Raw genomic sequence first — 21,085 nt, 5'->3', positions numbered from 1 at the left:
TAAATCTATTCCACAAAGCCCACAGTGTGATTATTGTTCACATATGTTATATACTTCATAAATTAAGGTAGTGGGACTTAAAACCAGGTCTTCTGATCATAAGAAACCCAGAGGTTTTCAACTAGAACAAGTAACCTCTTGAGACTGGGAGCATATCTCATCTATCTCTGCTACTCTGCATACCCTTTAGTCTAGTGCCAAACTATCTTTTCCCATAAAGTTCTTCTCTTCTCCAGGATAAGCATTCCTAATTCTTCTAATTGATCCTTCTATAGTTAATGAATTCAATTAAATTTTAAGAAACACTAAGAAAATGTTCATTTACCATTTTGGGCATCACCTTCAGACTTCACAGTTTAACATTTCTAATTTCTAAAGCATATTAAAAGAGCTATACAATTAGAATTTTACCATTCTACATATGTGATAAATTGTATATTAATGGGATGGCTGTGACCTATGAGAACTATAAGCTGTTGTTTTTGATTTGTACTCAGAGAGACTTTAATCTAGTTACCAGTCTCCAAAACTCTGTTTTGCATATAAATAAGGACCCCTTAAAATTGATCTGTTTTGCTCAATTATAAAATGCCTCATTCTGAAGCCTCAGGGTAATTTATTATGCGAAATCTGTAGTCAAGGAAGATGTACTCCATTATACTTAATCTTATCAAATTTCTGCTGATTTTTAATGACAATGTCTGTTTATCATAATTATTATGAGTTGTCTAGGTTAATAAAATCAGGAAACCTATGCAGGACTCTAGCATTTTCAAATGTTAAACTTATTATTTATGTATGGTTATCAGTTACCAGCTGTCCCTCATAAGACATACAAAGCTACCCATTTTAAGACTCTTTCTACTGCCAGAAATGCTCATGGCTTGGAGCATGGTAGGCAAAATGAACTCTAATCAATCAAAATGAACTCAGCAACTTCTTGAAACTTTTGGAAGCAATCTGCTGGCTAAACCCTAAATAGCAGCAGATATTAGGAAAGAAACTGGCAATGAATATAATATCTGGATAACAATAGTTGAGATTCTTCAATATGTTGAATGTTTTTTTTTTTTATTTCAGAGTTGTGGGATGATATAGTAAAAAGTGAGCTGGATTTGAAATCAGATGATATGAGTTCAAGTGTGACTTGAGAAAATAATTTATGACTCAGTTTCTTATCTTATAATGAAGTGTTTAAACTTGTTCTAAGGGAGGAGGCAGCTACAAGATGGAGAAGTAGAGGCAGGGACTCAACTGAGCTCTTCCCCAGTCCCCTCCAAATACCTTTAAAAATATTCTAAACAAATTCTAGAGCAGCAGAATCCACAAAAAGATGGAGTGAAACAACTTTCAAATCCCACACAACTTGGAAGGTCTACATGAAAGATCTGTTGCATCAGTGTGGGAGAGGAGCCCATCTAGCACAGACCACACCAGCACAGTCCCTCCCCAAGCATACCAGAAGCAAGCCTTGGGAGTGACTGAATTAGTAGTGTCATTTGCTGTTTCTGGAGCTCTAAGCCCACAGAAGGTAAGGAGACGGAATAATAGGTCAGAAGGGGATTACAGGGTTTTTAATTTTTTTTTTTGCTAGCACTGAGGTAGGACTCCATTCCTTTGCCCATATGTTGATCTAGGTTCTGGGTAGCAGACCCTCGATGAGGAGCACTATCATAGAAGAATTTGCAGTCACAGCAGAGAGGGAATCCTCCTCACAGTTCCAGGGCAGAAAAGAGTGCTTGAGGTTTCTCATAGACCAAAGCAAAGGTCAAAAGAAGAGTAAACACTTCTCCTTAGATCATACAGCCCTGGAACAACTGGAAACTTACAGGTCCCTAGAAGTATCTCTGAAAAAAACCAACTGCATAAACACTTTGAAACTTAGGACAGTATGCCTTTCATTCTGGAAGAAGAGTTCTACTTTAATAAAGGCTTAAAAGTCAACTAATAAACTCAGAAAAGAGCAAACAATGGTGAGAAAAACAAAACAAAAAACTCTAACAATTGAAAGTTACTATGGTGACAAGGAAAATCAAAACAGACACTCAAAGAAGACAACAATGTCACAACTCCTACATCCAAAGTCTCCAAAAAAAGTATGCATTTGTCTCAGGCCACAAAAGAGATCAAAAAGGAGTTAAAAATCAAGGAAAAGAGATAGAGAAAAACTGTGAAGAGAAATAAGAGTGATGCAAGAAAATCATGAAAAATGAGTCAATAACCTGGTGAAGGAGACACAACAAATACTGAAGAAAATAACACCTTATAAAACAGACTTGGCCAAATTGTAAAAGAACTCCAAAAAGCCAATAAGGAGAAGAATGCCTCAAAAACAAAATCAGCCAATGGGAAAAGAAGGTCCAAAAGCTCCCTTAAAAATGTAATTGCTTAAAAATTAGAATGAAGTAAATGAGAGGGAATGACTTTCTGAGAAATCAAGAAACAATGAAACAAAGCAAAAAGAATAAAAAAAGAAGACAATGTGAAATTTCTCACTGGAAAAATGAATCATCTGGAAAATAGATCCAAGAGAGATAATTTAAAAATTATTGGACTGCCTAAAAGGCATGATCAAAAAAGAGAGGCTAGACTTCATCTTTCTTTTTTTTGTTTGTTTGTTTCTTTTTTCTTTTTTTCTTTTATAAAATTTATTTAATTTCAGTTCTCAACATTCACTTATACAACAATTTGAACTCCCCATTTTCTCTCCATTTCTCCCTACCTCCCATCCTAGGACAGTATGCACCACATCCACCCCTTCCTCTACTCTTTCTTCCCTTCTATTACCCACACTTCTTCCATGCCATGTCCCCTCTATTTTCCTGTAGGGCAAAATAGATTTCTATACTCTATTACCTGTATAGCTTAATTTCCAGTTGCATGCTAAAACAATTTTTGACATTCATTATTAAAGCTTTGAGTTCCATATTATCTCCCTCTCTCCCTCCCCATCCACCATCATTGAGAAAACAAGCAATTCAATTTAGGTCATACATGTGTAACAATGCAAAGCACTTCCATAGTAGTTATGTTGCCAAAGACTAACCACATTTCCCTCTATCCTATCCTTCCCTCCATTTATTCCATTTTCTCTCTTGACCTCTCCTCCCATAATAGTGTTTGCTTCTTATTAGCCCTTTCCTCAGTTTGCCATGCCTTCTATTATCTTCCCTCTCCTATTCCCTTCCTTCTTGCCTTCCTGCAGGGTAAAATCTACTTCCATGTCCAATTGAGTGTGTGTTATTTCCTCCTTAAACCAAATCCCATGAGAGTAAGGCTCACTTATTTCCTTTCATCTCCCTCCTCTTCCCCTTCATTGTAAAAGCTCCTTCTTCCCTCTTTTATGTGAGATGATTTGCTGCATTCTACCTCTCCCTTTCTCTTACTTCTAGTACATTCCACTCAAGAGTAAATTTTATTTTTTATGTACTTTCCCTTCATATTCAGTTCAGCCTATGCCCTCTGTCTATGTGTGTGTATATATATGTATTATGTGTGTTTATATATGTGTATATACACACATGCACCCATGTGTATACACATATCTACATATAATAAAGTACACATACATACCTGTATATATACATATATTTATATACATACATATATACATATATGTATATATATGTGTGTGTGTGTGTGTATATATATATATATACATGTACATATATATATATATATATATATATATATATATATATATATATATATATATATATATATATATATATATACATGTGTATTCCTTCTAATGACCATAAAACAGAAAAAGGTCTCATGAGTTACAAATAACATCTTTCCATGTAGGAATGTAAATAGTTCAACTTTAATGAGTTCCTTAAGGCTTCTCTTTCCTGTTTACCTCTTTATGTTTCCCTTTATTTTTGTATTTGGAAATCAAATTTTCTATTCAGTTCTGGTCTTCTCAATAAGCATGCTTGAAAGTCCTCTATTCCATTGAAATTCCATTCTTCCCCTGAAGTGTTATACTCAGTTTAGCTGATTAGGTGATTCTTGATTTTAATCCTATCTCCTTTGACCTTTGGAATATCATATTCCAAGCCCTTCTATCCCTTAGATTAGAAGCTGATAAATCCTGTGTTATCCTGATTGTGTTTCCACAATACTTGAATTGTTTCTTACTGGATGCTTGCAATATTTTCTCCATGACTGGGAACTCTGGAATTTGGCTACAATATACCTAGGAGTTTTCCTTTTGGGAGGCAATCAGTGAATTCTTTCAATTTCTATTTTGCTCTCTAATTTTCCTTGATAATTTCTTGAAACATGCTATTGAGGCTCTTTTTTGATCATGGTTTTCCGGTAGACCAATTAAATTATCTCTTCTGAATCTATTTTCCAGGTCAGTTATTTTTTTCAATTAGATATTTCACATTGTCTTCTATTTTTTTATTCTTTTTGTTTTGTTTCATAATTTCTTGTTTTCTCATAAAGTCATTAGCTTCCATCTTCTCCATTCTAATTTTTAATGAACTATTTTCTTCAGTGAACTTTTGAACATTTTTTTTCCATTTGGTCCATTCTGCTTTTTAAATTATTATTTTTTCCTCATTGGCTTTTTGTATCTCTTTTGTCATTTGGGTTAGTTTATTTTTAAAGGTGTTACTTTCTTCAGAATTACTTGGGGTCTTCTTTAGCAAGCTGTTGACTTGTTTTTCATGATTTTCTTGCATCTCACTCATTTCTCTTTCCAATTTTTCCTCCACCTCTCTTACTTGATTTTCAAAATCCATTTTGAGCTCTTCCATGGCCTGAGACAATTGTATATTTTTTTATAGGTTTTGATTGTAGAAGCCTTGACTTTTATATCTTTCTCTGATGGTATGCTTTGTTCTTCTTCATCTAAAAGGATAGAAGAAAATATCTTTTCATCAATAAAGTAACCTTCTATAGTCTTATTTTTTCCATTTTTGGGCATTTTCCCTGCCGGTCACTTGATTTTTGAGTCTTTTGTCTAAAAGTGGAGGATATGCCACCCTAGGCTTCAGAGGTCTTGTGCAGCTACTCTCTGGGATATCTCTAGGGATCTATAAGTTCTTAGTTCCTCCAAGGTAGCACAATCAAGGGAGAGGAGTTTACTCCTCTCCTGGCCTGCACTCTAGATTGTGAACAACCACAAGCACTCTTTTCTGCCCTGGAACTGTAAGTAGGGCTCCCTCTCCACTGCTACCACCAACTTCACCATGCCACCCCTCTTCTTCACCCCAGGACTGCCACTCAGGACTGAGACCCCGACAAGCCACTCAATTCCCCCAAGGTTCTTTAGGGTGAGGGCTTTAAAAGTTGAAGCTGCTGAAGCAGTGGTTGCTGCCACCAGGGGGCCAGGTCTGGGCCTGGACCATGCTCCCTTCTCACCCAAGCGAAAGAGCTTTCTTACTGACCTCTGGAACTGTCTTTGACATTTGTGGATTGCAAAATCTGGAAACTGCAGCTATTACCCATCATTCTACACCCTGAAGACTGCTCCAGTCTTGCCTCTACCTTTGGGCCTCAGTCAACTCTGAACCTGGTGTGATAGACCTTTCCTGTCCACTTTCAAGACTATCTTCGGCTAGAAATCTTTTTCACTTCTTCATTTTGTGGCTTCTGCTGCTCTAGAATTTTAGAGTCATTTTTACAGGTATTTTATGGGCTATCTAGACCTCATCTTTCAAGAAGTTATCAAGGAAAACTGCTCTGATATTCTAGAACCAGAAGATAAAATAGAAATTGAAAGAATCCACTGATCACCTTTTGAAGAAATCCCATAATTAAAATTGCCAGGAATATTATAGTCAAATTACAGAGTTCCCAACTCAAGGAGAAAATATTTCAAGCAGTCAAAAAGAACCAATCCAGGTATCATGGAGTCTTAGTCAGGAGAACTCAAGATTTAGCAGCTTCTTTCTATATTAAAGGACTAGAAGGCTTGGAATATGATATTCCAAAGGCAAAGCAGCTACAATTACAACCAAGAATCACCTACTCATGACAACTGAGTATAATCTTTAAGGGGGGAAATGAAATAGAGAACTTAATGAAATAGAGAACTTTCAAATATTCCTGCTTAGAAGACAAGAACTAAATAGAAAATTGGGCTTTCATATTCAAGACTCAAGGGAAGCATAAAAAGGTAAACACTAAAGGGAAATCATAAGACACTTAATAAGTTTAAACTGTTTATATTTGTACGTGGAAAGATAATATCTGTCAATCATTATTAGGGTTGTTAGGAGCATATGTAACCAAAGGGCACAGATGTAAGTTGAATATGAAGAGATGATGCCTAAAAAAATAAATTAAGGGATGAGAAAAGAATGTACTGGGAGAAATAGAAAGAGGGAAGTAGAATAGGGTAAATTATCTCACATATAAAAGGCAAAAAAAGGTTTTGTCACAAAGAGAAAGAGGGGGAAGGTGAGGAGAAGTGATTGAACCTTAATCTCATCAGAACTGACTCAAAGAGGGAATAAGATGCACACTCAATTGGGTATAGAAATATATCTTACCTAACAGGAAAGTAGGAGTGGAAGGGGATAAGACAAGGGTAGAGGGGGTGTGATAGAAGGGAGAACAGATTGGGGGAATAGTCAAAAGTAAAACACTTGAGGAAGGTCAAGGTGGAAGGAAATAGAGAATAGAATAAATGGGAGGAGATAGGATGAAGGCAAAATACAGTCTGTAAAAGTAACTGTGAGGGGAGGAGCCAAGATGGCAGAGTAGAAAGATACACATATGCTAGCTCCAAACCCACAGCCCATAAAATACCTGTAAGGAGGAACTCCCAACAGGTTCTGGAGCAGTAGAAGCCACAGAACAGTGGAGTGAAGGAGATTTCTCTTCCAGAGAGACCTGGAAAACCAATGTGAAAGGTCCGTCGCATGGTGGACCCAGAGTGGAGCCCACCCCTGCCTTGGCCTCACAGCACCAAGAGAAGCAGATCTGAGCAGGCTTCAGGGATGGAATGTCCAGCAGCCGCCCAGGTCCCTCCACCCACAGGTCAGTGAGAGAGTCTTTTTGGCTGGCCGAAAGGGGAGCGGGCTGTCCCCATAACTCCAGCCCCCTTGGGAGGTAGTGGTGGAGGTGGCAGCAGACGGGGGCTTCCAAAGCAGGCAGGAGCTCAGATCCATTGTTGAAGGTCTTTGCATAAATGCCCTGAGGGAACTGAGCCCCATGAGGCGGCCCTGCCCCAACCTGAACACCTGATTTTAATCTCACACTGAATAGCAGCCCTGCCTGGCCAAAAGCCCTGAGGCTAGAAGGCAGCATTTGAATCTCAGACCCCAAGCACTAGCTAGGCGGATCTGGAGGCATGGTGGGTGTGGAGAGGACACTAAGAAGTCAAGTCACTGGCTGGGAAAATGCCCAGAAAAGGGAAAAAAAATAAGACCATAGAAGGTTGCTTTCTTGGTGAACAGATATCTCCTGCCTTCCTTTCAGAGGAGGAAGAACAATGCTTACCATCAGGGAAAGACACAGAAGTCAAGACTTCTGTATCCCACACATCCAAAATAAATATTCCATGGGCTCAGGCCGTGGAAGACCTCAAAAAGGATTTTGAAAATCAAGTTAGAGAGGTGGAGGAAAAACTGGGAATAGAAATGAGAGAGATGCAAGAAAAGCATGAAAAGCAGGTCAACACCTTGCTAAAGGAGAGCCAAAACAATGCTGAAGAAAATGACACCTTGAAAAAGAGGCTAACTCAATTGGCAAAAGAGGTTCAAAAAGCCAATGAGGAGAAGAATGCTTTCAAAAGCAGAATTAGCCAAATGGAAAAGGAGGTCCAAAAGCTCACTGAAGAAAATAGTTCTTTCAAAATTAGAATGGAACAGATGGAGGCTAATGACTTTATGAGAAACCAAGAAATCATAAAACAAAACCAAAAGAATGAAAAAATGGAAGATAATGTGAAATACCTCATTGGAAAAACAACTGACCTGGAAAACAGGAGAGGCAATTTAAAAATTATGGGACTACCTGAAAGACATGATGAAAAAAAGAGCCTAGACATCATCCTTCATGAAATTATTATGAAAATTGCCCTGATATTCTAGAACCAGAGGGCAAAATAAGTATTCAAGGAATCCACTGATCATCACCTGAAAGAGATTCAAAAAGAGAAACTCCTAGGAACGTTGTGGGAAGCAGCTAGAAAGAAACAATTCAAATATTGTGGAAATACAATCAGGATAACACAAGATCTAGCAGCTTCTACATTAAGGGATTGAAGGGAGTGGAATATGATATTCCAGAAGTCAAAGGAACTAGGACTAAAACCAAGAATCACCTACCCAGCAAAACTGAGTATAATACTTCAGGGGGAAAATGGTCTTTCAATGAAATCAAGGACTTTCAAGCATTCTTGATGAAAAGACCAGAGCTGAAAAGAAAATTTGACTTTCAAACACAAGAATGAAGAGAAGCATGAAAAGGTAAACAGCAAAGAGAAGTCATAAGGGACTTTACTAAAGTTGAACTGTTTACATTCCTACATGGAAAGACAATATTTGTAACTCTTGAAACTTTTCAGTATCTGGGTAGTTCGTGCAATTACACACACACACACACATACACACATACACAGACAAAGAGCACAGAGTGAATGGAATAGGAGGGGATCATATCTTAAAAAAATGAAATTAAGGGGTGAGAGAGAAATATCTTGGGAGGAGAAAGGGAGAAATGGAATGGGGCAAATTATCTCTCATAAAAGAGGCAAGCATAAGACTTTTTAGTGGAGTGAAAAAAAGGGGAGGTGAGAGAAAAACGTGGTTTACTCTCACCACATTTGACTCAAGGAAGGAATAAAATGCACACCCATTTTGGTATCAAAACCTATCTTACAATACAGGAAAGTGGAGGAGAAGGGGATAAGCAGGGTGGGGGGGAGGATGGAAAGGAGGCCAATGGGAGGAGGGGGCAATCTGAAGTCAACACTCTTGGGGAGGGACAGGACCAAAAGAGAGAATAGAAGCAATGGGGGGCAGGATAAGATGGAGGGAAATATAGTTAGTCTTACACATGACTATTATGGAAGTCATTTGCAAAACTACACAGCCATGGCCTATATTGAACTGCTTGCTTTCCCAAAAGGAATGTCTGGGGAGGGAGGGGTGAAGAGAAGTTGGAACTCAAAGTTATAGGAACAACTGTCGAGTACTGTTCTTGCTACTAGGAAATAAGAAATACAGGTAATGGGGTATAGAAAGTTATCTGGCCCTACAGGACAAAAGAGAAGATGGGGACCAGGGAAGGGAGGGATGATAGAAGAGAGGGCAGATTGGTGATAGGGACAATCAGAATGCTTGGTGTTTTGTAGTGGGGGGAGGGGACAAATGGGGAGAAAATTTGGAACCCAAAATTTTGTGAAAATGAATATTAAAAGTTAAATAAATAAATTTAAAAAAAGTAATTGTGAAAAAAATTGAAGCAAGTTTCTCTGATAAAGGCCTCATTTCTCAATTGTATAGAAAAAGGAGTCAGATTTATAAAAATAAAAGTCATTCCCCAATTGTAAATGATCAGAAGAAATGACCAGTTTTCAGATGAAATAATCAAAGCTATCTAGAGCCATATGAAAATATACTCTAGCTATTGATTGGATAAATGAAAATTAAAACAATTTTTAGGTACTACCTTGTATCCATTAGATTGGCTAATAGTACAGAGAAGGAAAATGACAAATGTTGGAGGAAATATGGGAAAAATGAAACTATAATGCACTGTTGGTGGAGTTGTAAATTGATCCACTCACTCTGTAGAGCAATTTGGAACTATGTCCAAAAGGCTATAAAGCCATACATATCCTTTGACCTATCAATCTAGATCTGTATCCCCAAATAGATAAAAAAAAGAGAATGACCTGCATCTACAAAAATATTAGTAGCAGACCTTTTCTGAGGGTAAAGAATTAGATGTTGATGGGATGCCCATGAATTGGGGAATGGCTGAAAAAGTTATGGTATGTTATTATGATGGAACATTATTGTACTATAGAAATGATGAGCAGAATGCTTTCAGAAAAAAATCCTGGAAAGACTTGCATGAGCTGGTGCAAAATGAAATGTATTGTGTACCCAGTAACAGCAATATTCCAAGATGATCAGCCATGAATGACTTCGCTATTTAGCTATTCTCAGTAATACAATGAGCCAAGATAATTTGGAAGGACTTATGATAAAAAATGCTATCCATCCTCAGAGAAAGAACTGTTGATGTCTGAATACAGACTGAAGCATACTTAAAACAAAAAACAAAAAACAAAAAAAAAAACCTTTACTTTTCTTGAGTTTTTTTCCTTCTCTGTGTTTTCTTTAACAATATAATTGTTATGAATATGTTTTGCATGACTACACATAGGTAACCTATCTGGAATTGCTTGTCTTCTCAATGGGGAGAGGGTAGAAGTGGGGTGGGAGGAAGGGAGAGAATTTGGAACTCAACGTTTCAAAAATGAATGTTAAAAGTTGTTTTTACATGTAACTGGGAAAAATAAAAACTTAAAACAAATAAGCTTGTTCTAAGGTTTATAATATCTTGATACTGTGATTCGATGATTATCTATGTTCCTATAATCAGTGTTTTTATTCTGTTAAATGGAATAGGTTGACTCTTCTCTTTTGCTTAGGTATTGATTTTGTGGATTGCTGAAGCTAAAAATATCACTCAGTGGGCAAACTTCTGCTGATGAGCCCCTCTCTAATAGCTAGGTCAGTCATCACATGAAAGGATTATACTCCATTAGCAGGACTCACCTGAAAATCATTTCAAGATGGAGAGAACTTGCCGACTTTATGCTCCATTGACATAGCTTTAAAAACCTTGAGTTCGCTCCATTACACCCTGTAGCATTAAAATAGAATTTTAATGAAAGAAGACAAATGATTATCATTACTATATAGATTGAAGCAATTGAAGATACATGACAGAATGAAAAGAAGGCTTCATGGGGGGTTGATCGCAATCTTTAATATTTTAAGGATGATAGAGATAGCGGACTTATTTTCTTTAGTCAGAGAAAGCAGAAGTAGGACCCATAGGTGGAAGTAGCCAAGAGGAACATTCAAATTTATAATAAGGGAAAAACATCTAATAACTAGTGATGTCCAAAAATGTAATGAGCTCCTTTGGGAGATGGCAAGTTTCCCATTGCTTAAGATATTCAAGCAAAGACTGAATAAATAGCCACTTGTTGGATATATTTTAAAGGAGATTCCTTCTAAGAATGGTAATTAGAAATTTGAGTATAAGATAATAGATTTAGATCTGAAAGACCATAGAAGCCATCTAGTCTGATCTACTTATGTTATAGTTGAGGAAACTGAGGCCCAGATAGATTGATTTGACCAAGGTTAAATAGATAAGAATTATCAGAGAAGTATTTGAACGAGGTCTTATGATGCTAAATTCAATACATTTTTTAAAAATTATGCTGTACCCAAGTTAAGTAGCACAAGAAATGTCTTCAAATTACATTTGGAATTTGAGATATAAAAATAATGCAAGAAATAATTAAGATAAAATCATTTGGGTGTAGGAAGGGGGATTAATTGTTATAACAACTCAGGCAAGTGATATAATGAACAGCCAGATCTGTTACATTCTCCTAATAATTACTCTGGATAACTAGACAATAAGGGTAACTGTTTTGAAGCTAATGGTGTACATATTAAATTCTCATATCCTTTAAATACCAGCAACTTAGGGAAAATCTCAGTTGGATCTACTCTAGTTAGAACTCTGTACTTGCTCAGGAATGAGTCAGACAAAATGACCTTTAAGACCCATCCTTTCCAATTCTTAGATTCTTTGATTCTATGATTCTTACTAGGGCATTCATTGTACTTCTATTGACAGTTTGAGTCATTTGAGGAAAGTAAGGATGTTTAGTTCAAATAGTCATTTATCACTTGTCACAATGTGTTTGAATTCCTATAAAGGTGTTTAATTGCACTTTGCAAGACTAAAATAAGGTTTTACTTTTCTCCAAGTTATTAGCATTTCTATGCATGGCTTATAAATCACTTTCCCTAAAACTATCTCTTCCCATAGTTCTTATAGCATTAAAGCAATCCATTATAAATGCATACCATCATTTATCCAGTCGTTCTCCATTGATAGTCATTTCCTTAGTTTCCGGGGGTTTGCATACTACAAATAGTCCTTGTACAATATTTTTGTACATATTGGTCAATTTCCTCATTCTTAGATCTTTTGGGGGTATAAGAGTGGTAATCGTATTTATTATTGGATTAGAGGTATGCAGAGTTTAGTAACTCTTCATGCATAGTTATAAATGATTTGCAAATTATATAAACACTGTCAATGACCCTCTTCATTTTAATAATCTCTCTCTAGGCTTTTGTGACTGCTTTCTCAATTCTCCTCTTTCAAGTCTCCCATTCTTTCTCAGTTACCTTTGATGGATCTTCATCCAGTTCATACCTATTAACCATGGGGTTCCCCAAGAATGTATTATTTTACTTGGTGATCTCATACACTGCCAAAAATTGAATTATTTTTTCTGTGCACGAGTCTCAGATTTATTTATCCAGCCCTAATCTCTTCCCTGACCTCCAGACTGCCATCTCAAATTACCCATAGGGTATCTCAAACCAAATATCCTATAGACGTCTTAAATTCAAGAAGCTGAAAACAGAAATCATTTTCTTTCTCCTTAAATCCTCTCCTACTCACTATTGTTGTGAAGGACACTACTATCTTCCCAATTTCCCAGGTTTCATCCTCAAGTCCCCACAGTCTCTTACCTCCTATATCCAACTAATTATTAAATCTTGTCAGCTCTACCTTTGCAATATCTCTTACATACACCTCCTTCTCTCCTCTGATATTGCCACTAGCCTAGTGAAAAGACCATCTACAATAAAGACTTCCATTTTCTCTCCTTTTACTCTCTTCTTAATCCCTACAATCTGTTTTCTGACCTTATCCTTTCAGTAAAACTATTGTTTCCCAAATCACCAATGACATTTTAGTTGCCAAATCCAATGTCCTTTTCTCAAACCTCATTCTTCTTCACCTTTCTTTGGCCTTTGACATTATTAATCGTTGTCTCTTTCTGGATACTCTTTTCTCTCTTGGTTTTTCAAGCACTACTCTTTCCTGGTTCTCCTCCTGCTTACATGCCTACTCATTCTCAGCATCCATCACCACATCCTCATCCAGATCATGCCCTATAACATTAGGTGTTCCTCAGGGACTGATCTCTCCTGGGCCCTCTTCTGTTCTCCCACTAAATTACTTCACTTGATGATGTATCAGTTCACATGAATTTAATTACCATGTCTATGCTGATGATTTTAAATCTTCCTATCCTGCTCCAACCTCTCTGCTGACCTCTAACCTCTCATCTCCAATTGCTTTTCAGACAGCTCAAACTGGATATCCAATAGGTATCTTAATTTGAACATGTTGAAAACTAAACTCATTATCTTTCCCCCCAAAACTCCCATACCTCCTACCTTCCCTATAACTGTAGAAGGCAACACTATTCTCTCAGTCCCTCAGGTGTGCAACCTAGCAGTTTTTCTCAACTTCTCAGCATCTTTCAACCCCATATTCAATCTGTTGTCAAAGACTATTGATTTCAGTTTTGCAACATTGCTTGAATATACTCTCTTCTCTACTTTGGCACTGCCAATACTCTAGTGTAGACTCTAGTCATATCATGCTTGGATTATTTGAATAGCCTGCTGGTGGGTCTGCCAGCCTCTGGTCTCTCCTCACTCCACTCTGTCTTCCATTCAGTCACTAAAGTGATTTTCCTAAAGTTCACATTCAATCCTATCACCTTCCTAATCAATAAAATCCAGTGTTTCCCTGCTACCTCCAAGATCCAGTATAAAAATCTTTATTTTGTATTGTTTGACATTTTATATATTTGGTATTTTGTATCTCTTTGGCATTCAGAGACATTAAAAATTAAGTCCATTCCTACTTTTCCTGTTTTCATCTGCCTTATTCTTGGCTACATAGTCTTTGATCTAGTGGCAGACTTTTGCAATAGCTTGGTACTTGTTCTACCTGTCTCAAGTCTCTCCCCAACCCACTCTGGTCCAGCCTCTATTCTGCTGTCAGATTGGTCTTCCTAATGTTTGGTTCTAACCATGTCAGCTCTCTACCCCACTACCCAGTCCACCTCAGTGGCTCCCTATTACTTTCAGAATCAAACATAGAACTTTCAAAACTGGCCTCTTCTTCACTTTCTAGTCTTATGATGCCTATTCCTCATATATACTCTGAGACCCAGTATCCCTGGTGCCTTTAATATTTCTCCAGCAAGACATTCCATCTCCTTAGTAAATCAATGGCTTGTTTCACCATCCCTTGGTGCCAGTCAGTGAAGTTTGACTAATTATTTATTTCTTAATTATTTCTCACTGATCCTATCCATCCATTTATCTATCTGCATGTATGTATGTATGTACATACACAAACACATATACCCACATGCACACACATATGTTTATATGTGGAAGGTAAGAAGAATGGAATAAGTATTTATACACTGCCTACTTTGTGCCAGGCATTGTGCTAAGTGCTTTTGACAAATGTTATCTCTTTTGATCTTTACAAAAACCCTTCAAGGTAGGTGCTATTATCTCTAGTTTACAATTGAGGAAACTGAGGCAAACAGAGATTGTGATTCACTCAGGGTCACAGATTTAGTAAGTGTCTAAAGTCAGATTTTAATTCAGGTCTTCCTGAGTTCAGTCCCAGTGCTCTATCCATTGTGTCATTAGGTACCTGTGTTATATAGATGGATGTGTATATGAACGTTTATGTATGGATATATATACATGTGTATAAACACACTTATGTATGTACACACATACATATATGTATATAAGTATGTATATATATTCATATATGTGTGTATCTAGTTAGATAACTAGTTATGCAGCAATTTTTTCTCTGGTCAGAGTGAAGAGGGATATACCTGTTCTCCTCCTCCCCTCAACAAGGTTCAAATAGGAGTGGTGTTAGTAAGTCTCTTTTATGAAGGAATGCTTACTTTGAAAATATAATAAGAACAAAAATGGCTACATTCCCCTCGACAACATTTGGGGGGGAGGGGCAGTAAATTCTTCCTTACACACTGTCTCTCTGGGGAGAATGGGTACACATCTAACACAATTTCTACATAGCATTGTTTCTACCAAGTTCAATTCCAAATAAAGCAGAGCAGCTAGAAGAATCTATCTTAAATAAAAGCTTTTTGTGGTCTTCAGGGTCTTCTTCACATTAGAGTATTTGTGACAAATGACAATTTGAACCCCTACTCTATTCTATCAGTATTAATCAGTTTGACATTTTACATAAACCATATAGGGATAATTAGATAAGATAAGTTCTTATTATACAGACCAGAGGCAGTTATGGGATGTTCGCACTTCAAGCCCATGTGGTGATTGCTTTAGTTGGACACATTATTCATGTTCATAGTAACTGATATCAATGACCAGTCTTACACACACACACACACACACACACACACACACACACACACACAGAGGCATATTTTCCATATGTACACTCACGTATTATGTGTGAATGTGTAGACACATGTATATGTACTGTATATGTGTATGTATGTGTGTACGTGTGTGTATTGTGTGTATACATAATTATATATATAAACTAAGGAATATTATCCAAAGATGTTTTAAATGATAATGACAACTTTTCACATTCTTACTTGACATTTTCAGTCACAAGGGACATACTAAAATACATTTAATTCTCAGGTAAAATGTGACTTTCTTCATTAAGGCTTCTATAACTAACCTCAGATTACAGGGTTTTTTCTTATTAACTAACTTCTTTAGCTTTGAAATACAGACCCTAACAGTAATAATAATAACCAAAAATGACAATAATAGATTACCTTATATTTTATAAAACTTTTTTCTCCTAATATCATTACAAGGTAGATCATGAAAGTTTTTACTACTTCTATTACTACTACTACTACTACTACTACTACTACTACTACTACTACTACTACTACTACTATTACTGCTGCTGCTGCTGCTGCTATTACTACTACACAGTTAAAATTTTTAGGGTATTTTAAAATTTTCAGGTTGATCTAAATATGTAATCTAATTTGTTCATCACTACAATTTTGTGGGGTAGGTGCTATTATCATATTACTCATGGGGCAGATGAGGAAATAAAGGTTTAGTGATTTCTTCACTACGTTTCTTCACTGATAAAGGTAAAGATTTAGTGATTTCTTCAGTCACAGTGTTAGAAAGTATCTTAAGAAAGATTTGAACTCAGTTTTTTCTGACTGCAAATCATGTACTCTCTCCACTGTGCCACCTAGCTTCCTAGCTATATTATTATCCTAATTTACAAATAAAGAAACTGGGGCTTTGAAAAGAACACTGACTTACCTAAGAACATGCAGTCAATCAATGGCAGTACCACAGCTTGGATCCTCTGACTTTAAGTCAAGGGAACTTTCCCCTCCACACATATTGTACCCTAGCCTGATCTAACATCAGGTCTACAATTCTATTCCAAGAGTCCTAAGAGTTGATCAATCAATCCATCCATCCATCATTCAACCCTATTTTATTTAGTATCTCTACTGTGCCAGACCTTTTGATAGCCCTGTAGATTGGGTGGTTGTTGTCCTTCATGCTCTAAAAAGACCAAAATGACACTGATATGTTACAGTCAGGTGTGTCAAACTGTGACCGGTGAGACCAATATGAACTCAGAAGTTGGGTACAAATAGTTCATATAAACATTTGAAATGGAGATGTCACTATATCTATGCATCTCACATTCCTTTTGACCTATTACAATTCTGCTTTGCCCATAGATCACAGTACCTTTTTTGATGTATCATGCTGGACAGTTCTGTACCACTGTTTACTATGTCTCTCAAAACAAAGTCAAGTACAAGTCATGTCATCATTACTCATGTCATGGTCCTCTTTGAAATGAAGGAAAAACACACACACACACATACAAAATAAATTCTAAAGTTCTTCAGAGAGACTTTGAATGTGTCTTTGTATCACTTCTTCTGACCTCTATGTAAGTCTATGAATTCTCTGTAAAATAATCTTTTTAGACTAATGCATATTTAACATTTGAACAATGTAACTGGCCAATCAGAGTTGCATTCTCTGAAGTAGAGTTTGAGCACTTGGCAGTTCAGCTTATGTAGGGACCTCAAGTGTCTGATACCTTGCCTTGTCGGGCGATCTTCAGAAACTTCCCAAGATAATTCAAATGAAACCAATTCAGTTTTCTGGCAAGGTGATATAATATTGAGGCTTCAGAGGCTAAAACAATGAGGTCAGTACAATCCCTCTGTAGACCTTCAGTTTGGTAGGGAGTCTAATATCTCTTCTCTCCCACACTTTCCTTCAGAGCTTCCCAAACACTGAGCTAGCTTTGGCAATGTGTATATCAACCTCATCATGTATGTACAACCTTGGAAAGTCTACTGCTAAGTGACTGTATCCACAGCACGCAAAATGTCTCTCTTTTTTGTAACCAATGATTCCATATATGGATGATGTGCTGCTGGCCAGTGGAGAACCTCTGTTTTTGTTTTGTTTTTATGTTGATTGTCAGGACAAAATTACTGATTCCTACTCTGCTGAATCTCAGTCTCAGAGGCTGCACTGAGTGCATACTCATTTGCAAACCAAAAGTCATGTACCAACTCTCCCTCCACTTTAATCTTGGTTGGTAGCCTTCTCAAGTTAAATCATTTATCATCCATGTGGTAGCTGGCCTTGATGTCATCTTCAGCCTCACTGAAAGATTACAACACCATAATTGAAAATATCACCCTAAAAAGCATGGGAGTGAATATAACCCTGCTTCTTTCTATTAGTGACTGGGAAAACCTGTGAACATCATCCTTACTCTAGAACCTGTGCAAGCATACCATTGTGAAACTGGCATACAGCACTGCTGAGCTTCTGTAGGCAACCCAATTTTGCCATAATCTTCCACAAGCACTTGCAACTGACAGTATCAAAGACCTTGATCAGATCAATGAACATTGTGTACAGAACTCTGTTCTGCTCTTGGCATTGTTTCTGGAGTTGTTGGACAGCGCACACCAAACTTACTACTTCTTAGCCTTTTAGGTGAAGGATCAATCTATCAAGGAGGACTATGGCAAGAATCTTACTGGCAATGACTGTGAGAGAGATAACCCTGTGATTGTCACAGGACAACCTATTTCCTTTTCTTTTATAGAGGTAGGCAATGTAGTTCATCCTTGAACTGCCAGATGATTTCATTCCACCTGTATAAAAGGACACTGTGGATACAAATCAATGAATAAAACATTCCCTTGACACAGAGTTTCCATTCTAATTGGAGAGACAAGTACACATACAAGAATACACATGGTAAATAAGAAGGCAATTAAATACAAAACAGTTGAATACAAAGAAAGTTGAGAAAGAGGGCACCAGATTTGAGGGCATCAGAAAGTCTTTATGTAAAAAGTGGTGCTTTTTCTGCATCTTGACTTAAGAGAAGAATTCTATGAGAAGAGGTGGGATAAGGTACATTTCTGGCATGGGACATAGCCAGAGCAAAGTTACAGAGCTTGAAGAGAAAATGAAAGGAAAGAACATTTATTAATCATCTGTTTTGTGTCAGGCACTATTCTAAGTGCTTTACAAATATTATTTCATTTATTTTCATTTCATTTCATTTTCATTATTTCATTTCATTTAATGGAGGGAAAATGGAGTTCTATATACAATGCAGGAAAATAATAGACAAACAACAAAGAGAAGAAGAGGGAGTAATACACATTAAGGCTGAAAACATGTATTGGACTTTAGTTAAAAACTTCTTAAAAACTATATACACATACATATATGCACATATACACACATATATGTTTATACACATACATATGTGTGTATGGTGTGCATGTGTATACAGATATAGATATACGTATGTACATAAAAATATAAGTACATATTCACACATCCATGTGTATATGTGTATTCATACAATATGGGTAAAATATAATGCACTTACATATGTATGCTTTTAATGGATGTATTTGGGGAAAGTTAGAATGTAGTTTGGCTCAGATGTGGCCAAGAAACAGTTACTGGAAAAGGAGAGGAGGAAGAGGTCCTAAAATCAAGTAAACATCTAAGCCCTGCTGGGGTAGGGCCTATGCCTGGTAAGAAAACATATTGTGGTGCATGGTTATTGAGGGGAAGGAGACAGAACTAAGTCAAGAAAACTTTAGTCAAAGCCAAAAATTCAAAGTGTATAAATTACAGGTGAAGGTGTCTAATGCTGGTGCCCAAAGGTAAATTAAGAAAACCTTGGTTAGAAATACCAAACCAAGTCTGGTCAGTGAGCCTCAGTGGAATAGAGATCCCAGTGCCATGCTAGGATCGCACCATTGCTGTTGGGAAGCTTCTTAGTTCCAAGAGATTCATGTCAACCATCCTTTTGAAACTCCAGCTACCAGGCACTGATGTTGCTCTTGAAGACACAAAGATCACTAAATTCTGCAAATACTAAACACAAATGCAGATGTAATACCAAAACTAAAGTAAGCTTTTTTCAAATACAGTTTTGAAAAGAATTGTTAGAATAATTTTATTTTGTAGGTATGGAAAAGAGCTAATTGATTTTTTTCGAACATCTAAAGTACATTACCAGCTATTTCCCCAAAGCCATCATGAAAGCTGGTCACCTGCTAAGTGTTGTCTCTGAAAGATTCTAGGACAATGGATTATAACTCATAAAGGTCAAAGGGCTCTGTCTGGAAATTAAATTGCTTGCAGCAGGTCCAGAAAAAATTGAGTTTCTAAAAATCTGCTGTGAGAGTTAGCAAATTGTGTGTAAAATATATGAACTTAGCGAAGTCAGAAGTGCTACCAATTTTCAAAAAATTACATTCAGCATTTGTGCTTTACCAAATAAACTTTGATGGCAGATTCACATATATCTCTTACATACGCCATAGGCTCAAATCTAAAATCTTCATAATATAATTCTATTAAAAGCAGTTTATACATTAAGATGTTCAAGAAGTTATAAGGTGGTTTGGATTTCATTATTCTTCATTAGAATGCTTGTGTTAGATAAAGTCTTAGAGGTCACTTGATTCAGTATGTTCTTGAACAGAAATTCCCTCTACAACATCCCTAATAAAGTGGTTATATAGCTTCAACTTGAAGGCCTCCAGCAACATTCCTCATTTGTCTAGCTCCAATCATTTTAAAAAGCAATTTTATTACTATCTTTCACTTTTTATACCTCCTAATTTTCCACCAGTATCTCTCTCCTTTGCTTCTACCTGAGACATATCCCACGTAAGGAAGAAGTAAACACACGAAAAGAAAATAATAGCTAGCATTTATACAGCATTTTAAGATCTTCAAGGCACTCTAGAAACAGTATCTCTTTTGATTTCTCATAATGACCCTGGAAGTAGGTACAATCATTATCCCCATTTGATAGGTAAAGAAATTGAGACAAAAGGAGGTTAAGTAACCTGTGCTTGGTCATACAGTGAAGAAGTATCTAAGGAAAGATTAAATCACCATCCCCTGTGACACCTATAGCTGCCTATCAAAAGAGAAAATAGTTTAAAAAATCAGCAAAAGCAATCAATAAATCTGAAAACATCTGACAATGTATTTGCATGACATGATAAGTAGTACAGAGAGAGCTGAGTCCAAATTCTGTCTCTGATACTACCAGGATGACCTTGAGAAAGTATCTTGTTCTTTTATGGCGTAAGTTTTCTCATTTCTAAAATCTGAGATATGGACTAGATTGCCTCTTAGGTCTCTTCTCACTCTAGATATATAATGTTATGATCCCCAAATCCTATATTTAGCATCTGATTAGGTGAAAAGAGTTTCTGCCTGGAGAATTCTCAGTATTGAGAAAAAAATAGAGGTCTTTCAAGAATTTAGAAATTTAGAAATTGCTGAGCACTTTATGTAGTTAATTGTTGCATTTCTGCCTAGTCCAAGTCCAACTATACACTTTGGGATCTTTGGCAAGTCACTTCCAAGGAAAACTGTGAAATTAATCT

The sequence above is a fragment of the Notamacropus eugenii genome, chromosome 1 (assembly GCF_028372415.1).
Source record: "Notamacropus eugenii isolate mMacEug1 chromosome 1, mMacEug1.pri_v2, whole genome shotgun sequence".
In the NCBI taxonomy this organism is placed as follows: domain Eukaryota; kingdom Metazoa; phylum Chordata; class Mammalia; order Diprotodontia; family Macropodidae; genus Notamacropus; species Notamacropus eugenii.
This window is presented reverse-complemented; position numbering follows the sequence as displayed.